The 24320-nt window shown below is 41.3% G+C and overlaps 1 protein-coding gene across 1 annotated transcript in view; it reads left to right on the top strand.

The window, feature by feature from the left end:
- SGCD (sarcoglycan delta) overlaps positions 1 to 24320 on the top strand; it is a 763996-nt gene that overhangs the window by 48685 nt on the left and 690991 nt on the right. The gene's annotated exons all lie outside the window — the stretch shown is intronic.

Raw genomic sequence — 24320 nt, 5'->3', positions numbered from 1 at the left:
GCTCACATTATAGTGCAAAAGCAGCCACAGACTGAACGTAAAGGCGCGGGCCCACCTGTGCGCCAATGAGCATCGCTGATTGAATCAGACAGTTGTCTGGATTGTGCCCTTGTTCTTGTGTCTTTGATGTGGATATTTCTTTATCATGTTTTTAATAAATACCTTTCTTTCTAGGTACTTGCTGTTAATGTTTTAAAGAGAACAATGCTAAAACATCTCGGAGATTGGGAGTTACTATTTTATAGTAAAAATATTTTATTTTCTATTGTCATAAAAACAAAAACAAAGTATGGCACAGGGGTTTTGCACGGGGCTGTGATCTGGAGGGTCAGCAGTCCATAAGCACCAGCCCTCTTCAGAAGAAAGACAGGACTTTCTACTCGCATTAGGAGGTACAGTCTTGGAGACCCATAGAAGCAGTTCTACCCTGTCCTCTAGGGTTGCTAGGAATGGGCATTGACTCAGTGGCGGAGCAAGAGAGCGTATGCTTACTGGTCTGACTGAAACCGAGAAGACTCCCAAAGACCAAAAGCCAAACCATCCTCATTGCCCCTGCGTCGATTCTGATTCACAGGGACCCTATTGTACAGTGGAGAACTGCTCCTTTGGGTTTCAGAGACTGTAAACCTTTACAGGAGCAGAAAGCTTCATCTTCTTTCTGCAAAGCAGCTAGTGGGTTTGAATTGCTGTTTGAATAGCAGCCCAGCACATAACCCACTGTGTCTCCAGGTTCTAGTCATCTCTATAGCCTCCCTTGAACTGAATTCACTTGTGTAGTTTGCTTTTTAGCAAGATAATAGACAGGTTTTAAGGTGAACAAGCCATAGGGCTTATGCTTTGAGCTGCAATCTATGTGGTTGGCAGTTTGAAACCACTAGCAGGTCTAAGGGAGAAAGACTGGATTTTCTACTCCTACAAGCAGTTAAAGTCTTGCAAACCCACAGGAAGTCACAATGAGTCAGCATTGACTCAATGGCATTGAACTGGGGAGAAGTGAACAAAAACATACGACAGAAGAACCCACCATATGAGATCCAAAGGGTAGTATTTTCCCAGGAACAAAGTTCGGAAGGCAGACAGGGATGGGAAGGAAGGAGAAATGGTTGTGGGCTCAGAAGGAAGTGGGATACAATCAATGTCACAAAACAACATATATATATATATGAGTTTTTCAATGCAAAAGCAATTTGTTCTGTAAATTCTTACCAAAATTACACCCCCATCCCACCTCCCATAAAAAGCATTATCCAGATGGTTCAGAGTAAAACTGTCCCATTGTGTTTCCAAGTTTGTAACTTTTATGCAACAGGTGGCCATATCTTTGTCCCATGGAGAGGCTGTTGGATTTGAACCAATAATCTTTAGGTTCAAAGTTGAGTGCTTAACTACTGAGCTACCAGCGCTCCTACTGTAGCAGTGGGGGTAGGGGAACCTCCCAAGAAGGGTGGAAAATGATAGAATAAATGCTCCCTTCTTCAATTCGGTAAGAATGTGTGTTAGTTGAGAAAGGAATCCTTGTGTCACAGTGGTTAAGCACTTCACTGCGAACAGACCGGTCAAAGATTTCAACCAACCAGGGTGAGGCTCTTTGGGAGAAAGATGTGGCAGGTCTCCTTGCACAGAAATCCAATTTGAGAATCCCTATGGATCAGTTCTACTGTGCCCTGTGGGATCACTGTCAATCACAATCACCTTGAAGGCCACAGGTTGTGAGCTGCCTGATTTAATTCTGACTTCACTGTTACTCTAGACAACTCTGTGTGCAAGAGTGAAATGCTGATTAGACCTGTGCTATCTACAGGATCACTGTTTATTTTGAGAGCCTGATTCTAACCATTTTCATATAATGGAGTGTCCTTTAGGTGGTTAGTCTTCAAGTTGTACCGAAAGCATCCCTTGGTGATGATAATTCTAAAACCATTCAAACCTCGGACTCCTGTTCAGTCCATGTGTGTCCGAGTAGAACTGCGCTCCATATGGTTTCCACTTGCTGTAACCTTTCAGACACACAGCACCGTGTGTTTTGCTGAGTTATCTCGGGGTGGAGCTTGACCGCCCAACTTTTCACTCGTAGTGAATACTCAACTGTTTTCTGGATCCAGGTACTCTGAAATATCAATCACAAGTCATATTAAGAGCTTAGTACTATGAAGTGCAGGCTTTGTGTTCCCAGCTGGTCCCCGATTTGTGTGCTCTTGTGTCCCTTTATGGATAAGAAAACTGAGATTCAGTAATTATCCAAGGATCACAGCTGGTGAATTGAAGGCCTATGCCTCCATGGAATATGTCAGATACCAGAAATTTTGCTCTTTTACCTTAACTTCCTAGCTACGGGTTACGGTGCTGATTCACCTGTAAAGCTGGAATGAATGGCACAGGAAAAGTACTTATGGTGTATGTTTTCAGTTTTGATCAGAGCCTTTTGCTGCCCTCTTCCTTATTTTGGTACATATGAGATTATTTGAGTCATGTATTTGAGTCATTAATTTTGAGTCATGTATTTGAAGCCTTTAGACAAAGGATTTTCATGAAATTTTAAAATGTTGAAATCTTACTAGATTACCACAGTGGTTTAGTTGTTTCCCATCCCAACTCATATCAACTCGATTGTATAGCTCCATGAAGTTTGGGGGCTATAAATCTCTATGCAAACAGGCAGCCTCATCGTTCTCCTGCTAAGGGGCATGTGTGCTATCCTGCTGACCCTCCGGTTGGCAAGCTGACACTTCATGGTGCCATAATACTCCATTTTTCATGGATAGCAACTGTCATATTTAGAAGCCACAAAGGTAGATGGTTGAAAATGCAGCTTCCTTTTTCTGTTACCTGAATTTTTCTATAGGTGCCCTCATTTAGTTAGGATTATTACACTCAGGATAAGTCATCCATTTGGTAATTTCAGGTCAAGTTTAGGATTATTCCTCTTTTTATTTCTTCCTGGTGTAAATCTTAACTATAGGGAATTTAACTGAGATTCTCCAAGAAACATAATAGGAGGCATCATTTATATCCTAACCACTTAGTCCACTGAAACTGAAGGGAGAAAAAGGTGAAAAAAGTAAAGGGAAGGCAGTAAAAAATAAAAGTTGGAGCCTTCCAGAGCTGACAACCGTTTCTCAAATAAACCCACTTGGTCCTCTCTCATTGGCTGAGTACTTCTCTACATTGGTGGGTTTTGTCAAGTAGCCTATGGAAGCAGCTCGTACCCTTTCTATCCTGTCTAATGCCTAGCATTTGATCAGAATCCTGGAAGAAGATAGAGCCTCCGAGGTCTTGGGATGAGAGATTTCTTTCAGAGATGCTCTTCCTTTGATAGGCAGATACGATGGAGGCTATGCTATAGCCTAACCCACCCCTGAGTGAGACTCGGCACATAACATTAATATGAGGTGATGATGGTTTGAGCCATAGCTCTCCATTGAGCAAGTGGCCAAAGTTAAGAAAGGCCAAGTGAATCTAAGGAGGTCAGTGTAATGGTTCTATTTAAATAGCTTAACATGTAGATGAATTTAGCCCTGCCTGATTAGTTTTGGCTTTGTTTTTTTTTTCTGGTTTCTGCTGACATGTCCAGTTATCCTCTGGAGTCCTAATACGGTAACTATCATCTATCCTCATCCTTTCTAGCTCCCGCGTTCATTTTACCGTCTCAGAGGCTCACAGGGGCAGCTCTACCCTGTCTAATGGAGTTACTATGAGTCAGAATTAAGTGAGTTTGATTTTTATTAGTTTGTTTGAATTTCCAGGTTAGTCTCTCAACTGATGCTTCCCATCCCTGATCAGAAATGGAAGTTTTAGTGTTACTCTAGGTCTATAGGAAATGATTCATATATGCATTAAAGCAGTAGCTTAGGACAGATCCCCTACACATATCCACATAAAGAATATGGGCCATAATCTCCCACTGTCTGGTAATCATTAAACCTAAGTGGAATTCGACAGTCACCACCCACACTGACCCTATGGGAGGGACTAAGGCAGAAGTTCAACATCATTACCACATCAACATCTATTTGTCTTGATTTTTATTTCACTTCATCTCTTTCACCCTAGATAACAGGCTCCCTTTTCCAAAATGGGTTGGTAGAGGTTGAGCAGTTAGTCATGTAGCCTGACATCTCTATAAACATTTTTTCCTAAGGTAGTTTGCAGAAATTTTAAAACTTACTAGCCAACAATTTTAATGCCTTTTTTCTTCTCATGATCTCTGATAAACTTTTTCTCAATTGGAGAAAGCTAGATTCTGCTTTCCTGAATAAATGATCATCTAGAGATGCTCAGTTTATGGGGATTGAGGAGACAATCGATAAAGTGGACATATCTCATCACTTGTTGTGGTGAGGTCAAATTTTTTAAGATGGTTCCTTGATGCATGTCTCTATAATTTCCACTAAATTTGGGTGGGACCATGAAATTAGGGTGTATGAAAGACCAATAGAGGGGATTGGTCAATTTTAATGACCACTTCCTTGCCCTTCTACCTCACCAAACATGATGTCCTTCTCCAAGGACTGGTCTCTACTGACAACATGTAGCAATCGCAGTATCCTTGACAAAGTAGGTAAGATCCTTGGCAATGGGAATAAGGTATGCCATGCTATTTTCAATTAATTCATATTCATGTGATAGTTGAACAATGAATAAAGAAGACAAACGAACATTTGATGCATTTGAATTTTGGTGCTGGTGAAGAATATTGAAAGTACTATGGACTGCTAGAAAGACAAATGTGTTTGGAAAGAGGGTGGCCCAAGTGTTCCTTCGAGGCAAGGATGATGAGATTTTGTCTTACATACTTTGGACATGTTGCGGAGAGACTTGTCCTTGAAGAAGGACATCATGCTTGGTAAAGTGGAGGGGCAGAGAAAGAGAGAAAGGTCCAAAATGAGATGGGTTGACGCCGTGACTGCAACAATGGGCTCAGGCATAGAAACCATTGTGAGGATGGGGCAGGACCGGGCATGTTTTGTTTGGTCCTGCACTGTGTCCCTATGGTCAGAACCAGCTGGATGACATCTAATAACAGCCACCACCCCTGACTATAAGAGTGAACCAGCTCAGGAGCAGGAACAGAGGTAATTTCTGAGACCATCAAGGGAGAAGTGCCCATCACAGAACATGATCAAAATTCCTCCCTGCTTGACATGGAGGAGTAGAGTCCACGCCAAACCAGCACTAGAGGCTGAGGCAGGAGCGCCTGGAAATGGCACAGAAAAACAGTGCCAAGCCCATGAAATCGCGAGGCAGAGCCGTGAGTGTGATTCCTGGTGCACAGAGGAGGCAGTGGCCAGGGCCCATGTTACTATGATGACATCTCCTTCATGTTTTCTGATCATACCTTGTGGGACACCTGCTCACCTTTATAATAACTCACTTCTAGCGAGTCAGTTCTTACTGATAATGACCTTTTAGGACAGGGTAGAATTTCCCCTGTTGAATTCCTGGACTATAACCCTTTACAAGAATAGGAGACCTCATCTTTCTCCCAAACTGCTCTTTTAACGCCCTCCCCCTCCCCCCATAATTGTCAGTACTGCCTGTTAGTTCCATGTCAAATGTATGGCTTAACAAACAGCAGAGTGGTCGAGCACTGTGGGAGGAATGGTCAGTGTCAGAAGAGGGCAAACAGGGAGAGTGGAGGCGTGTCTGAACTGTGGCCTTGGACTGCTGAGGAGCCGAATTCTCTTCTCCCTTGTGTAGCCGGAGGTCAGATATATCCTCAGTTTGTACACTTATGTAGACATTAAAGAATGAGGCAATCAGTAATGAAATCCTATTTGGGAAACACAGTCGGAAGGAACCAGTTAGGGGTCTTAGAGCTTGGCAGTAACCCTAATGTCTTGCTCAAAATCCAATAACAGCTACCTGCATGAATCGCACCAGTCTCTCTGCAGAGAGAGAAACACAGGGAGAAGGTGATATTCAGTCCTCAGCTTTGCTCATTAGGCTTTCTCTACTCCACATGCAAGGCCATTTTGTCAGAGACACTATACAATAGAGCCACTAGAATAGCTTTTGTGATTTCTGACCTGGAGTCCTATGTACCACTGTCTCCTTTGGTTGAAATGTTGTCCTTGGTCACAAAGCCATGGCCAAGAATCATTCAACAAGTTCTCAGAATAAGCATGAGCTGATTTCTGGATGTTGAATCTACCAGTGCTTTTATCAAAAAAATCATTTACATTTCTCGCACGTTTGAACTTTGTGGGTCTTGGAGAATGTCAAGGAAGGCAAGTTAATGCAATTTGATGAAAAGGCTAAAATGAGTCTATTTACAGTCTTGCTGCTTTTGGAGCTGAGGATTTAAATATAGTCACAGAGTCCCCCATAAATATAAATGTGCATGTATCAGGGCAGAAAATGTGAGCTAAGAGTCATTTTTGGACTTGAGGTTCATTTTTTTTCTCAGAATACATATCGAAGCTTAGGTTGACTACATTGAAAATTCTATCAAGTATTGCAACTGGCTTCTTATTCTTCTCTCATTGGAGTTTTAATCCGCAGAATGAGAATATCTGGCACCCCCCCCTCTTTCTTTTCTACCTTTTCAGCCTGTTCCCCTCTTCTGCCTTCACAGTTGCCTGCCTGAAATGGCACTGAACCCTGGTGTCAGCATCATTGTTTGACAATGAGGGAGCTGGCTTTCCTGACTATTTCCGCTGGGCTCCCGTCCATGCAAGAAATACCAAAAGAATGGCAGGCATGGAAATGTTGCCCATTTATATTCATTTGGTATTTGGTTCCAGTTCCTAATATGAATGGGTCTTGAATTTTATTTCCAAGTCAATATTAAACTCAAATGTCAGTCATGTATAGAGGGTACATTTTTTTCTCCTCCTTAACATTACGTGTCTGGTCTTTTCAATGTGAAACCCAACCACATTGGCATATTAGGAACACATTGTGTGCACGGCACTGTGCTGTAAGCTTTCCAACACAGAACCTCCTGATGCTGGTGCCAGCTCTGAAAGGTCTTGTATACCATTACAGGGTGCAACACAGGATAAGGTACCAATGCCAGGCAACCTTTGCATGACTGTGAAGAAGATAACCTCCTTACTTTTCTTCTTTGGGAAATGGAGATGAGAATGCTTTCTAGTTCATAGATTTGTTGTGCTTCTTAAGCTTGTTAAAGCACATAATGGCATTTCAATAGGTTTAAAATATAGTAAGTGCTCAATGCATGATAAACCAGATGCAAACTAAGCCCACTGCCCTTGAGTTATTTCGGATTCATGGAAACCTCATGTATTACAGGGTAGAATGCTCCATAGTTTTTTTGGGGTTGGGGGTTAAGGTGGGTTGTTGGCTATCATCCTCAGGGAAGCAGATCAACGAGCTTCCTTCTCTGGTATCACTAAGATGATTAAAAACCCCAACTTTTTGGTTAGCAGACAAGCCCAAGCTGTTTGTGCCATTTAGGGAGCTTTCAATATTATACAGCACCAAGGGACTTCAATACATTTGTGGGGAAAAAACTAACATTTTTCAATTCCATTTTTCCATGAACTTTCTGAAGTCCCCTAATGTGTGTATACATATATGTGCACTCTTACAGATATGTATTACAGAGGCTTTAAAAGTTCATGGAAATAGTGAATGAACTAATTATTCGTTTCCTTGGATTTTTGGATGTTTCTTTGAATATATGTGTGTGTGTGTGTGTGTGTGTACATATATATGTATGTGTATACCTATACATGTATGCAAACCTAAACATAAACATCTAAGCACATAGATGTATACATATGCTTATTGTTTCCTTGTTTTAAGTGCAGTCGATCTCACAAGATAGTGCATGGTTAAAAGGCAGAGTGGTGATAGCAAGGACAGCAGGGGTTCAAGTGAGAAGGGGTCTTGAAGGGCAAAGTTAGTAGAAGTTTCATGGAAGTAATAGGGATTCATAAATGTCATGTGTCAGCAAATCAATTCCAACTCATAGCACCACCAGGCAACAAAGTAGAATTTCCATGTCAGACTTTTCTTGACTGTAACTTTTTCTGAAATCAGTCTTTCCTGGACACGACATTTCTCCTAACCAACCCATTGCTGAGCATCCAATAACTTTTCCATTGTGCCACTGGAGCTCCTACTGGTGATTGAATCCCCCTGCCCGCCCCACCCTCACCCCACTATCATGACCCCAATTCTACCATATAAATCTGGCCAGACCAGAGCATGTACACTGGTACAGATACGAGCTGGAAACACAGGGAATGCAGCACAGGTAAACCCCTGAGGACCAATAATAAGAGTAGCAATTCCAGGAGGTTAAGGAAAAGAGGCGGAGAGAGGTAAGGGAAAGGGGGAACTGATCACAATGATCTACATATGACCTCCTCCCTGGGGGACGGACAACAGAACAGTGGGTGAAGGGAGACATCGAACAGAGTAAGACATGAAAAAAAAAATTATCAAGGATTCATGAGGGGAGGGAGTGGGAAAATTGAGGAGCTGATACCGAAGGCTCAAGTAGAAAGCAAATATTTTGAAAATGATGATGCCAACAAATGTGCAAATGTGCTTGACACAATGGATGGATGGACAGATTTGTGATAAGAGGTGTAGTAGCCCCCAATAAAATGATTTTTAAAAATAAAATAAAAGAGATCTTTTGCAGCATATTTGCCTGATAAAACAAAAGAAGAAGAAGAAGAAACAGAAAGAGTGGTTGGCAATAAGGAAGGGCAGACAAAAAGATTTCTCCAGGGTTCTTCAAAGTAGAAACACAGTATCTCTTTAAATTCCATCTGCTCTCTATTGCAGCTCAACATTTCATGGGAAAGGAACACTCTCTGAAAAATTCAGACAAAAAAAGGATTAAGAGATTGAATCTCGATCAGAGATTAGATCACAGTAAGGAAATTGCACAGCTGAGATCTTCAAAGAGAAAGCTGATGGATTCCATGTTTGTGTTGCCAACCCTGCAACATCATGCAACCCTTTCACTTCGCTCTGTGCAGCACTCTGCTGGGAACAGGAGCATTTGGTTGTTGTTGTTGACTCTGGAGTCCACAGCTGGAGGAATTCCTGGTCCTGCATGATGTTGCCAGTTGCCTTCGGCTTTCATTGATGGGATTTTCAGTGACTTGGAAATGCCATTTTGGATTCTGGTTTACCAATTGTGTTTAGTCTCAAGTGCCTCTTGTATACAAACATTTAGAACACGTTGTTTTTCAAAGGAAGGAAAAATCTTTCTTGTGTACAAATTATTTTACATCAGTGCACCTTACAAACATTTGTGACAATTTTAGAAAATTCGAATACCACGTTTGAGAGGGTTATTTAAATATGACAAGGCACTGTGTCTGTTCATCCTTGACTGAACTTTATGGAAAAAAAAGGTTCCAATGTAGCTCCCTTGGCAGTTTATTATTCTCCTGGACATCATTTTCTCACCTTTCCTTATGTTACTATTTTTATTCCCTTTTTTTGAACTACCAGAAGACATTAGATGGGCTGATTGTTTTCCTCTTATTGTTATATGTAACTCTTTCTTTTGATATGTAAATGAAGTGTATGCCTCTTTAATGTATCTTTTTAAATAGTGACTAACCCTTTCTTTAAGGGACATAAAGCCAACTGCTTAGAAGGAACTCCAGGCTGTATCGATGAAGCATCATTAATGCTCAACTACCATAGAACAGAACTGTCACATTAGTCTTTTTGACTGAACAAAGATTTATGCCAAAAATGTCACTTGATTTAAGAAGTACATTGTATGTGAAGTTTCAGGGTAGGATTTTAGCACAACTTGGACTTAGTTTTATACTAGTGCTATCCATACATTACTCAAGCTTGTTACACTAAAACTAAGTAACTCAATCACACAGACAAAGTAATTTTTCCTTGTTAGTTTTCCCATTTCTATAACTTATAAACAGTTTGCACACCTGGGGAAAGTAATTCCATCCCACAGTGGCCTAACAATTGTAAAACATTTTCCTGATTAGTATTTCCTCTATTTCCCAGCGTGTTTCTCTACTCCTCTCTAACTTCTGACCCCCCAACCCCCCCCCACCCCCGCCTCCTTCTTAGGCCTCGCTCTTTCTTCAGTGTGGCATCTTCATAAACTCTTGACTCAATTAAATGTTCTTTGCCTCAACAGACCCTATAATCCTTATGTAATCTCTGGTCATTGTCTCTCACAAGACCAAATATTTTGTTGTCGGTATTCACCCCGGAGCCCTGGACTATAGTGAGCCCATTCACAATGGCATCCGACCATGAATTTCATAGAATTTTCATTGGATGATTTTTCTAAAGTAGATACCCAAACTTATCTTTCTCCTCAGTCTTCATCTGGATTAGTCTCCTGAAACCTGCTCAGCATATTAGCACTCAGTAAGCCTCCACAGACAGAGCGGGGTATTTGTGCTAAGGTGGATTGGCCTGGGATCAAACCCTGGTGTCCTGCATAGAAGGGGAGAATTTGCCACTGAATCATCACTGCCTTTTGGTGTTCTCCTGTGGTTGTTGCCATCAAATAAATGGGTTCCAACTCATGGGGAGGCCATGGAATACTGTGTAAGTCCAGGTAGACTAGAAAAAGAAATTCAAAGACACTCATATGTATGTCTGAAAGAGCTTTATATACAAGAGCAATTGAATATTGAGAAAACATCCCAGCACAGTCCAGATCAAGTTCGTAAGTTTGATATTAGCCCATATTCCAATACCAATCTATAAATTCCTCTTCAGACTCATGTATCACCTGCAATGACACCAAATGCAGGAAGATCACAGGTCAGTGGGTGGAGAGTCTGTGGATCCAGTGGCAGTGTAAGCATCTCAATGCTGCCAGGGGTCTCCACGTGACTCTTTCAGCTCCAGGGCTCTAGCATATCTCCATGTGTCTTGTCAACAAGAATGTCTCTCAGGGAGTGAGTGTGTGACCCACCTCCAGCAAGCTATGTATCTCCTTAGTGCCTTCAGATGAGGTCATCAAGCTGCAACCTGATTGACAGGGTAACCTCCACGTCTTCACTCTTTTGGCTCAAATTGACAACAGATTATATAACTACCATAGACATATTAGAACTGCTTTCAAGGCTATGTATGACCTTTCAGAAGCAGATTGTCAAGCCTGTCTTCTGAGGTGTCTCTGGGTGGATTCTAATCATCAATCTTCTGGATAGCAGTTGAGTAAGTACATAATTGTTTGTGATACCCAGGGATTTCATATGTTTTGTGTGTGTGTGTTGTTATACTTGTGTTACTAACTGTTTAATGCTATTATCCTAGACTAGATTTCCATCTCTCTGTCCCTTTTTTCTCCTACATGTATTTTCCAGGAGGTACTAGTTGCATAAAGCCTTGTGTAAATGTGCGTCGCATGGATGGATGAATGGTTCATCTTAGTTGATTTCAAGGAAGCATATAGTGTGTGTTTGTCACAGTGCATGGGTTTGATTAACCACTTTGTCTCTTAACTGCGCCCTGTACAAGCTCAAATGCTTGGTGCTTCAGAGAAATGGGGAAAAAATCATGCATAACAGGATGATTTTAAGAAACAAATGAGATAGCCCTTATGAAGCCTTTAAGACAGAGCCTAATGCAGAGTGGGTTATCAAATAGTAATTTAAATAAAGGCAAGACTTTGGCCATGTTATCAAGAGGAATCATCCCTAGAAAGGGGCATCATGCTTGGTGAAGTAGGAGGTTAGTGCAAACGAGAAAGTCTCTCAGCGAGAGATTCATTGACACCGCGGCTGCAGCCGGGGGATCAAACCTCAACAAGTATGGCTATGATGCAAGATGGGACACCAGTTTGTTCTGTTAAACCTGGAGCTGTGAGGAGGTGGAACCAGCTCGAAGGTACCCAACATCAATAACTTAAATAAATTAAAGTGATCATTTCTCCCTATACTAAATACCAGATCGACTAATTGTACTACTGGTATTCACTGATATGGGTGATCTTGTCCCCTGGGGTGGGGGTGGAGATGGAATGATCCAGGAAAGCTTCACAAGCAGGTACCAGCACTTTATTCTGAATTATGGGCTGTCGTGCAAACCTTTTTAATTGGTGGGTGGAGGGGGGACAAGGGCTCTGGAGTCTTTTTTATTTATTTTTTCCTGAAAAGGATATGATGGACCAAATAAGTATGAGAAGCTATGTGCTAGACTAATGCTGGGCAATATTATTAATTCCTCTGTGTGTTGGATGAGATTGAAAAAATTAAAATAGTTGTTAACTCTTTATGTGAATGTAGAATCTAATGTCCTTCTGCAATATAGTCAACCTTTATCATCCATTCACTCATTTCTTTATTTATTTTAACAAGCAGTGTAGTATTAAATTAAAAATGGCAAAGAGGGAGGTGGGTGGCCAGCCCCCACCGCTAATACTCTCTACAAGTTCAATAAGTACAATTGTACAGTTGAGATATATGAGCATTATATTAAAGTCATCGAGAGCATGAGAAATAATACAATAATACAGTCAGACATATTACATGGTAGCATTGCTCACCTCAGCCCAGCTTGGTGGTCCACATGGAGAGAGGGGGAAGGGAAGGAGGACAAGGGAACAAGGGAGAGGGGAGTGACCAGGGAGTAAGCAGCAAGGAGCTCAGAGTCTGAGAGCCCTGTGTCGCTGACTCATGCCTGTATATACCTTTCGGGGCATGCCAGCCCACTCATTACAGGTAGAGACATACGTCACAGGAAGGGGTTGCCCTGTAGGTTACACAGTAATGAGGGGGTGGTCTCTGGGTCTCCATAGGAACCATTATCAGTAGGGTGCAAACTCCTCCTACAGGAGCCTGCCCATTGTCCCCAGCAGCAGGGAGCAGGCCCACCCCTGTAGTGGGATGAGACAGCAGTCTGGCAGCAAGGATCTGACTCCCCCAACACAGCAGCTTGACGTTTTTACATCTCATGTACTGTATTCCAAGACAAGGGATGAAAGCCCACACAGCAGAGTTGTTTGAAGTTTCGGAGTGAAAGATGACCACTGCCTGTGGTGGGTGGCGTTAAGGAAACCTTCCATTTGATTTCACTTGTTCATCATCCTAATCCTTGTACAGGGCTTCCCTTTTCCCGCGTGACAGATAAGAAAGCCAGGCCTGGACTGATTAAGTGAACTGCCGATTCAATTTAGCAGAGATGTATTGAACATCTCTTCTGTGCCAGGTGCTCTGGGAGATAGAGGAGGAAGACTTGCGCTCAGCTCCCAAGGAGTCGGGATTTTAAACGAGGAAGTACATGGGAGGGACCAGCAGTCACTGGACTGCTGACCTGGGGCCAGGCCACCAACCTTGGGTCTGGCCTGGGTGAGGAGCAGGCTCATGGAGGAAGGGAAACTGAGGGCATCATTCCACGGGAGGAAGAACTTGAGACATCTGATATGAAGCCTGAAAGGAAAAAGAAGAAAGCCCAAGCATGGCAGCCATGCCTAAACTGCTGCGGCTTTTCTACTTTCTCACTGTCAAAGCAGTGAGACTAATTGCCCCCAGGCCCCTTGATTAGCTGCAACACAGCTGCTGCTTTGACCACTTGAAAAATGAACAGGCCATCCCGAAGGAGGCTTGTTTAGAGGAAACTGCAGAATTATTGCTGCGTCGTCCCGAGCCTACTGATTGTCCTCCGGCGGCCCTCCTGCATCCTCCAGCTGTGATGCTTTCTGCCCTCACCCCTAAGTCCAACTTGTTACTGCACCTACTGCTTCACACGATCACATATTCAGTAACTTTTCGGTCTCTCTAGAAAGAGAAAGACGGCAGTTCTCAAAGTTGGGGCCCTGCAAGTCACTTAACGTCACTGAACGTCATGTCCTCACCTGGCGCGATGGCGGCTAACAAGAGCAGCCACTCCAGAGAGCGTTTGCTGCCCTTGAATGACAACTGGCCATTTGAACATCTGCTCTGATGGGATTTATTGGGAAGACAAACTATAAACAAATAAAAAAGCAGATAAGATGAAAGATGATGAAAGGCCTGTGAAGAAAAATGAGTCAAGGAGAGGCCGGAGGGGAAAGGTGGGGTTCTAAAGAAAGGAGGGTCGAAGGCAATCCCCAAACGAAGACGTTTCCCGGCAATTCAACAGTGCGTTTTGTAAGGCTATGTGTGCGCCCAGCGAAAAGGTGGAAGAGCATTGGCAGAGGCTTCCGAGTTCCCCGTGAGTTGACTGGCCGAACCAGCACAGGTGGCCCATGCCGCTGTAGCTGCACGAGAAAGGGGAGTCAGTTCGCTAGTCTTCATGGGAGCAATGGTCAGATGAGAGAAAGTCACTTAGCGCTCTGCCTGAAGGGTTTGATCTGGGGCAAAACAAGAGGCGGAAAGACTCTGAGCATGGCTGTGACGGAATCTGATTGACACTATAAAGGGATGACTCTGTTGCGTTTGGGGGGGATGGTTTTGCGAACAGGTGCAATGGAACCAGGAGAGCCGTTTGTATGTGAGTTTGGTATGACATTTCTGAGATACGAAACTCAGGGGAGTACAGAATTTCCAAGGTGTTTAATTCAGGAGCCAATGATGGTTAAAGGTGCTGCATTTTCAGTTGCTGTCGACAAGAAAGGGAAGCTATCTTGAAATACTGTACGGTTACCTAAACTTACCCATTTCTGTCCCAAATCAAGATGCTTAGGAATGGGTGATAGGAACATGGTGAGTTCTATTGTGGAGAATTAAAACAACAACAACAACAACAAAAAACAGATTTTCCCTACTTCTGGGTTGTAATGGGTACATTTTTAGGTCACCTTTGAATAGTGCTTAGCATGTTGTGTAGGCAGAATCAATGCTCACTCAAAGTTACCGTTGTTTGTGCAGCAGTAATGAAAGAATGCAGTGGCTGGGGATGCCACTGCTGGGTCAGCGCTTCCTCCCGGGCCCCGGTGCTCCTGTGGGGCCTGAACTTCCAACATTAGGTCTCATCGGTATTCTTTTCCTCCAATCTGGAACAACCAAGTGGGGCCAGAAGGCAATTCTGTTATTCTTCAGTGGAAGGATGGGATTAGGTAAAACAAATTAAGAGGAAGGAGGCAGTAGGAATCGTGCCACATCTCCTGACGGCTAGTCCTTACCAGAGTTAGAGACCATTACTCTTTTATTTATTTATTTATTTTTTCCCTCGTAGCAACACTTTTATTTATTTATTTTTTATTTATTTTTTTTAATTGGGGCTCATACAATTCATCACAATACATAGATCAATTGTGTAAAGCACATCTATACATTTGTTGCCCTCATCATTCCCAAAATTCGCTAGCCTCTAATTTTCCTTTTTTCCCCCCTCCCCTTCCCTTCCCTTCCTCCTCCCCTCTCCCCCATGCACCCCTAATAATTTATAAATTATTATTGTATCTTATATTACACTGTCCGGCGTCTCCCTTCACCCACCCCCTCCGCTGCCCGTCCCCCAGAGAGGAGGCCACACGTAGCTCCCTGTGATCCATTCCCCCCTACTACATCCCCTTTCCCTCCTGGTATCGCCACTGTCACCCCTGGTCCTGAGAGGTTCCTCTGTCCTAGATTCCCTGCGTTCCCAATTCCCGTCTGTACCGCTGTGCATCATCTAGTCCAACCAGGTCTGCAAGGCAAAATTGGGGTCCTGGTAGTTGGGGGGAGGAAGCGTTCAAGAACCTTAGTCTCGTGTCATGGCTGAAATCCGTGCTTGATCTCATTCCATTCTATTTCCTCAGAAATTCACAGTTCTTCACAAGTGCTACTCGTGGAACAGGTACTTAGAAGAACGCCATCTATTAGGCAGCCGCCACTCTTACATCTTCTTCTAGCTTTAGAAAAATGGCTTCCTTCCTCTATGCATGAGATTTACAATCTGATTTCTGTTGGTGAGAGATTTCTCTTCTAAATTAAATCTTATATGTTTGTGACTTTGGCCTTAGAAATGTGGGCCAGCCCAAGTGAAAGATGGTTACCAAAGCACCTGATCAAAGGTGCTCATGTTTGCCTTTCTCTCATGGGGTATGCCAAGCTTTACCTTAAATGAAAAGGCACCATGACTCATCTATATTATGCTAAATGGGTCTTGTAAGAACTAATGGCATTTCAATTTAAATGGTTGGTGGAGTGGATAATACAACTCTGTGCCACTCATTTTAACAAGGAAGTGCATCTACCCAGAGAACTGCTGCTAGGATATATCATGTCCCTCCTTTCCCCCTCTCAGCCAATGTTCTCTATTTACCTGTGATCTCCTCTATTTTGGTTAATATCTCTAAATATTCTTAAGTAGCCTAATTTGCAGTCATTGTACAGAATCCTGGAACAGAAGAAGAATGTTAGCAGAGGAGACTGTGGAGACTGAAATCAGTTGTGTTAAGAGGACTGGGAGAATGTTTGTGCCTTCATTTTATTAAGTGTAGCATGATTATGTAATGTTAACACAAAGGGAAGCTCAGCAGTGGGCTTAAAGGAACACATTGTATTATTTTCATAACTCTTTCTTAATATCTAAAATTACCTAAAAAGAGAAGTAAGAAATAGGCATAAGGAGAAGGAAGCTCGTTTGGGGATCCTCTGTGAGCTTTGCAAATCTAGCCGTAGACTCAAAACCCCTGTGTACATGCAGTTCAGTGAAAAACAAATATGACTGAGTTATGACGGTAGGGATAGCGGAAAGGGATTAAGCTTGAGCTACATAACCCAATACAGAAGGAGTGCTGCCGGTGCAGTGGTCAAGAGCATGGCTTCTAAGCAAACTCTGGGTGGTTTGACGTCACCCACGAAGTTGGTAACACGGCCGGTTGTACATTGGGCTGCTAACCACAAGGTCAACCGTTCAAAATCACTAGCCGCTCCTAGGGAGAAAGATGAGAATTTGTACTCCTGTGAAGAATGACAGTCTTGAGTACCAACCTATAGGGGCAGTTCTGCTCTGAATTAAGGGGTTGCTGTGAGTCAGAATCAACCAGATGGCAGTGAATTTTGAGTGGTTCTATGGATGAAAGCCTTGCTGATCTGCTTCTGTAACAATGACAGCCTACACAACCCTAAGGAGGCCGGTCGACCCTGTCAGATTGATTCAAAAATCAACTCCAGGGACTCTAACCACAGCATTCCTATGCAATAAATCAAATCTATCTCCCTGGTGTGCAATAGATACCTATGGGTTTGAGATAGGAAGTTGTACCTCCAAAACCAATGGTGGTAGAGTCAGAACATTATTTCTGACATGATTTCACAGTTCCTTGATTCCATAGCCCTGCTCCTAACCAGGAAGCAAAGCAATGATCATTTCAGCTATGTCTCTGACATTTACTAACTGTGATCTTGGCAAATCCCTATACCTCTCTGGTTCTCAGTTTCTTCATTTCCAACATAAAAAGATTGGATTTGGTGGCCCTAAGGCTTCTTCCAGTTTGAATTCCTTTGACTTGGTGACCTACATACAAAGTATATATTAATTAAAATGTTACCATTAAACTTTTCCATCACGTGAAATCCCTTTAAGACTTAGGGAAAATACCCCTTGATCTGAAGGAGGCTTATGTGGCATGCAAGTTCTCTTCTATATTCCTTTCTTTTAATCCTGAATAACACTGCTAATTTCTTATTCAGTTACTCATTCTGGGAAAGTGAGTAGTTGTACAGAACCTATTATCACCAATAATTGATGATAAATTTTAAAACACTGATTTTGTTTAGCACCCTTTTAAAATCTCACCTGTATAAGAATAAGTAGACTGACAGTGATAAAGTATCTTGAAAGTAATTACATATTAGTGGTATGCTTCTAAGAAAAAAAATCACCATCACTTTACCAAAATGTATGTATGAACAAATAGAAAATTATTTTCTAATCCATAGGTTAACAGAGTTTGATATGATTTATTGGAGTTCAAATACCACTTTAATAACCTATTAGCTATTTTAAATATCTTTGGTATCAATCAATCATATTAATAAAAATAGGATCAACAAGTAAGAAGAAATATGATTTATAATTCCTAGAGGAAATTAAGCCAATATGAATATATTTGTAAATTTAAATATTGTTTGAAAATAAAATTTTGTTATATGAAGTCGAATTAAATGGTTAAAAGAAAAAGTCATGTGCATTTGCCAAATGATTATTTCCTGATATGCAACATAAAATTATGTTAAGTGTATTTTTTGCTAGCTCTTTCTCAAGATATTGATGGTAGCTCTAGTGCTTCAGTGAATTGGTGCATGCACAGATACACAAACACCCACATTAATGACATTTCTATTCTTGATGGTGTAAAAGGAAAATACAACTACATAGTTATTCAAAACTGAAAGGAATAAAATTGAAAAGGAAAATAATTGGCATTTCACTAAACGCTGTTATATCTCAGAGAAAAAGAAGGGGTAAACTTAGTAAGTACACACACTTTTGCATCCACTTCAATACACCAGGTTAAATGAATAAATTTATACGTTCCTTTAATTCAATATTTCCCACATTCTAATGTCCTTTTCAATCATTGTGATGCTGAAAAAAATCGTACTAAAATTCTAAAATTCTCCCAGGCGTACAAAATATCTAAATTTATTTCCTTTTTCATTTTCTCTTAGATAATAAAATAATAATTAATGTTATCATTAAGTTGACCTTTAATACTTATCTGTTTGATGGTAAATGAGGGTAAAAACACACACTGTGTCTGAGCACCTTTTTTTTTTTTTTCAAGACAAAGTTTCATTTATTTGTCATTAGAAATAAATATTTCACACTATATAATGACATATTGTTTTTGTGATGAATCACTATGATTTAATGGCGTTCAGTTTGTAACAATAAAGATACACCCTGCCTATGAGATATTTACATTATGATTCATAACAGTAGCAAAATGACAGTGATGAAGAAGCAACAAAAATAATTTTATGGTTGAGGGTCGCCACAACATGAGAAACTGTATTAAAGGGTCATGGCTTTAGAAAGGTTGAGAACCACTGATCTAGACCTCATCCCGATCAATCACGTTGAAAAGTAAGTTCTTTGTGTCACATCTGCAATTACTAGTTGTCTGACTTTGCAAAGTCAAGAAAATGTGTTCAGTTGCTGTTTTCTTGTGCATGATATGAATCTAATCTTGCTGAACTTATATCACAGACTTAATTCCAAATCACATTGTAAAGTATACAAGACTACCTTCTAGGCAGTAAAACTGTTCCATCATTCAATATTTATCGAGTGCTTATTATATGCCAGGTGCTACATTGAACAGAGTAAAAAATATCTCAGTGTTCATGTAGTTGGTATTTGATCTAGGGTGACAGCCAATGAGAAATCATATTAGGTGTTTTGAGATAGAAATTTTAAAATACATAATAAATTCTAGAGAGTAATGGGTTAGCAATGAGAGAGGGCTAAAGTCCTTACGGAAGAAGTGATGCTTAAGTTACGGTAAGATATGGTTGCAAGGAAACAGGAGTAGGGGGAGTTAATGACAGGTCATCCCAGTGGAGGAACAAGCTAAGATTCTTTAAGGAGAAAAGCAATAGCAATGTGTATGCAGCATGCTGAATGCTGAAAGAAGTGGTACAAGATTGTGTAAGAGTTCTAGGCAGGGCTGAGTGATCACGAGGTGTCAAAGGGATCACTGAAGACAAATGGGTGCATAAGCAAATGTGGCGAAGAAAGCTGATGGTGCCCGGCTATCAAAGAGTATAGCGTCTGGGGTCTTAAATGCTTGAAGGTAAACAAGTGGCCATCAAGCTCAGAAGCAACAAAGCCCACATGGAAGAAGCACACCAACTTATGCAATCACGAGGTGTCGAAGGGATCAGGTATAAGGCATCATCAGAACAAAAAATCGTACCATAGTGAATGATGGGGGGAGTGCGGAGTGCAGACCCAAAGCCCATTAGTAGGCCACTGGAGACCGCCTCGCAGAGGAGTCTCGGGGAGAAGATGAGCCAGTCAGGATGCGATGTAACAACGATGAGAAATACAACTTTCCTCTAGTTCCTAAATGTTTCCTCCCCGCTCTCACTACCATGACTCGAATTCTACCTTGCAAGTCTGGCTAGACCAGAGGATGTACACTGGTACAGATAGGAACTGGAAACACAGGGAATACAGGGCGGATGATCCCTTCAGGACCAGTGGTGTGAGTGGTGATGCTGGGAAGGTAGAGGGAGAGTGGGTTGGAAAGAGGGAACTGATTACAAGGAACTATATGTGACCTCCTCCCTGGGGGACGGACAACAGAAAAGTGGGTGAAGGGAGACGTCGGACAGGGCAAGATATGACAAAATAATAATTTATAAATTATCAAGGGCTCATGAGGGAGTGGGGAGCGGGGAGGGAGGGAAAAAAAATGAGGACCTAATACCGGGGGCTTAAGTGGAGAGGAAATACTTTGAGAATGATGAGGGCAATGAATGTACAAATGCGCTTTACACAATTGATGTATGTGTGGATTGTGATAAGAATTGTATGAGCCACTAATAAAATGATTTTTTTTTTAAAGAAAACATTTTAGAATTAAAAAAAAAAGAATTCTAGGCAGATCATGCTAGGTCCTCTACCCCATGCTGCTTTGGGATGTTAGCTAGGCTTTCTCTTTTAAGGATTGGAGCTTTTCCATATAAGTTCCTAAAGTACAGAGATGGTCACCAAATGAAGCTAGAGGCACTCTTGCTTTGTTAGGAATTAATTTCTATTAATAGTGTACTTCTCAATAGCTATGACTTTTGTCAGGAATGAAAGCAGAATATTTCAAGAACAGCATTTGACATTTGTCTAAACTCCTTCCTCGTGTTGTTAGAGAGGGTTCTTCCCGGAGCAGTCCTTGTGTCACTGCCTGGGCTAAGGCATGTTCACCGGAGTTGCTATGTTTGAAACCATTATCACAGTCCATTTTCAGTCCTTCTCATTGAAGGACTTTCTCTTTAACACCAACACGACCCTTTACTAAGCATGACGTCCTTTTTCCCAGAACTGCACCCTCTGAGAAATGTGTCTACAGTGAGTGCAACGAAGTCTCATCACCCTCTCTCTAAGGACTGCTCTGACTGTGCGTCTTTGAAGACACTCTTTCATTCTTTTGGAAATCCATGGTACATTTTCTGATAGAGACCAGTGTAGCAGTTTCAATGTATGTCCATTTAATGGTACCTATTTGGAACTGGGGATAAAATCCAACCTGTCAATCAGGTCACCACCACTTGGTGATGCTTCCTTGGGAGGTGTTAGGGGGACATTTTAAAAGAGGAAGATTGTGAATTTTTCCTCCTCTCTAGCCCATCACCCTCCCCGCTTGCTGGGAATCTGTATCTGCTTCTAGGGGTGACCCCATTTGGGCCACTGACCCTGATAATCAACTCAGGAGCTCATGGCACCCTGTTTTGTTTTTTGCTGACCTCGGTTCCACACAACTCAGAACCCACTGACCTGTGATCTCCCCGTATCCTGAGTCACCTTTCTGCTTCCGGCTCACATTGGACCCATGGACTTGAGTTGGTCCGGGCTGAGATGCTTTCTTGATGTGAAATTCCTTCTGGATCTAAAGTTCTTATTTACACATACATGAGTGGTACCGGTTTGTTTCTCTAGACAACCCAGCCTAATACAACCAGTATTTCTACCTCCTCAGTATAGCTTTCCCCTATGGCCATCCTTATTTTTCTCCTGGTCTAATGCATCAGACTGCAAACTTGTTTTTGTAATCTATCTGAATGGGCTCTTAAGCGCTAGTTTCTGGAATGAAATCTGACCCTGGCACCATTCCAGCTGATTAAAACCTATCATTAATAAAAATCCAAATACCTTCTGATGATGCATGAGGACCTTCATTATTTTTTTCTCTTTCAACTTCGTACTCATCACCGTTGATCCTTAGATGTTTAATATGGCATCTGTGTATGCCTCCTTAAATAACATGTCCTTACCACCCTCGCTTATACTCCTGCTCATTTTTCCTTCTTCTTAGAATACTTTGCAAATATTCATTTAATCCTTAAAACTCAGGTTCTCTCTGTTTTCCATAGAATCAGAAATCCAATGTGGCAACCATGAGAATACTTTTGTTATTTGGTAATCATTTGTGTTTCCCCAGGTCTTTAGGTAGTAGAGATGAGTTACACTTGACGATTAAATTGAAGGGGGACATGGCGGTATAGTGCTTACATATTGGCTGCAATTCACAAAGTCCACAGCTGGAAACCACTAACCACTGCACAGAAGAAAGAAGGGGCTTTCCACTCCCATAAATAGTTACACTCTTGGGATCCCATGGGGGAATTCTTACCCTGTCCGATATGGACACAATGAGTTAGCATCAACTCAATGGTAGTGAATTTTGGTTTGGGAATTAACCTAAAATTGGAAGTTACAACCTACCCAACCACATCATGGAAGACACTTGTGGAGACTGATTATGTAAAAAGTACGAGGCTGATTATGTAAAAAGTACATTCAAATATCAAATTGGTATCAGCTCCTCATTTTTTCCCCTTCCTCCCCCACCCTCTATCCCTCATGAACCCTTGATAACTTATAAATTATTATTATTTTCATATCTTACACTAACCATTGTCTCCATTACCCATATTTCTGTTGTTCGTCCCCCTTGGTGGGGGGATGGGCAGTTGGCAGTTATATGTCAATCATTGTGATCAGTTCCCTCTTTCTCCCCACACCTTAGTCTTAGTCATATAATCCTGAAATTTTATCATTTTTATATATGAGCACTCATTACAGACTACTCTGCATGGCAGCATGTTCTGAATATAGCAAAAACGAATAGTAAAATAAGGAGTTAAACCAAAGAAATAGGCTACAAAATGTACCAAAAATGTACAAATTCATCTGGTCCTTATATTGTGAGGGAGTTCTGTGCAGAAAAACAAAATGTTTGTATCCTTTTAACATTTGCCATCAAGTAAATTCTTAATTATGGTGATCCCTGATATTATAGAATAGAAGTGCTACAGAGGGGTGTCTTGTCTGTAATTCTTATGGAAGTAGATCTCTGCACTTCTCTTCTCCTGTGCCTCTGAGAGGGTAGTAGATGAGCACAAACCATTCATGCCACCCAGCATGTGTCTGCATCCTCTTGTTGTGAGATGCCATCACATTGTGTCACACTCATAGCTGCCCTAAGTCCAACACAGTGGAACACTGTCCCATCCAGCAACATCCCCACCATGTTTCCTGTGCCTGAGCTCACTGTTTGACTCAATCTCATTAAGAGTTCTGACTCCTAATACCTTCCAAGTCAGTAACTATTCTAGGATTTTACCACCAATATACTTTTATTTCTATATTGCACTCATTCTATATTTTCAACAATCATATTATTTTTCTGCTGCAAAAATGATTACCTAAAGATATGAAATTTAGTCTAGTAAAATGTATTGTTTTAAGAGACTGTGTCTTAATGGAAAATAAAATACTATAAAGAGTTTATTTCAATTTATCTTTACAGAAAAATGAGCCAGTAGTTACTTTTGCATGAAGAAAAAATATGCCAAATAAATTCACTTGGAAGACATAGTCTTGCAAAGATAAGCTGTTATTTAGATTTCCTTCAAAGGTCAGTTAATATAATTTTGATAGTACTAATCAATAATGGGGAAAGTGAATTAGATTATAGTTTAAGAAAACAAAATTACTGTTCCTTCAATTAATCTGAAGAGTAAACATTTGTGCTCATCTCAAATGGGCATTTTCTTTCTTTGTAAAACACCATCATGGCAATTATTCGGTGGATCATTTATCTTATATTTTAGAATAGATAGAAGAATTCCCTTGACCATCATAAGATGGGTAGAATTATTATCCCCTGTCAAATTAATTACATTCAGAAAGGTAAGTGAAATCCTTTTAATTCTTCCAGGTTTTCACTTAATATGGTCATATTCTACCATATGGGTGATGCAAATAGTCTCTGTGCTAATTTGCTAATTAAAAGATTGAAGGTGGGGCAGTGAATGTACAAATATGCTTTACACAATTGATGTATGTATGGATTGTGATAAGAGTTGTATGAGCGCCTAATAATATGATTGAAAAAAAGGATTGAAGGTGTGAGTCCACCTGGAGGCATCTGAGAAGAAAGGTCGGGCAAAAATTTTGTGAAAAATCAGCCCTACTCTGGAGCACATGGGGTATGCATGAACCAGAACCAACTTTCCACTCATTGGTGTCCTGGTTCTAGTTAATGGTGGTGTCAGGGCTTCACTTGTGCGCATGCGTGTGTGCGTGTGTGTGTGTGTGTGTGTGTGTGTGTGTCTTTCCACCTTTCTTATCTTACCCAAATTCTTTACCTTGCTCTATTCACTTCCTCTTGTATCTTACCCTCTTGCGGCCTACGAAAAGCACCCTTCTTCTGCTTTAGGGATGGGTTGTCTACGCATATTAATATCTGCTTTCATAAT

This window comes from Echinops telfairi, unplaced genomic scaffold (genome assembly GCF_000313985.2).
Source record: "Echinops telfairi isolate 266 unplaced genomic scaffold, ASM31398v2 ScPeMD7_7469;HRSCAF=8507_0, whole genome shotgun sequence".
Taxonomy (NCBI): Eukaryota; Metazoa; Chordata; class Mammalia; order Afrosoricida; family Tenrecidae; genus Echinops; species Echinops telfairi.
Note: the sequence above shows the minus strand (reverse complement) of the source record. Positions and strands in the feature narration are given on the sequence as shown.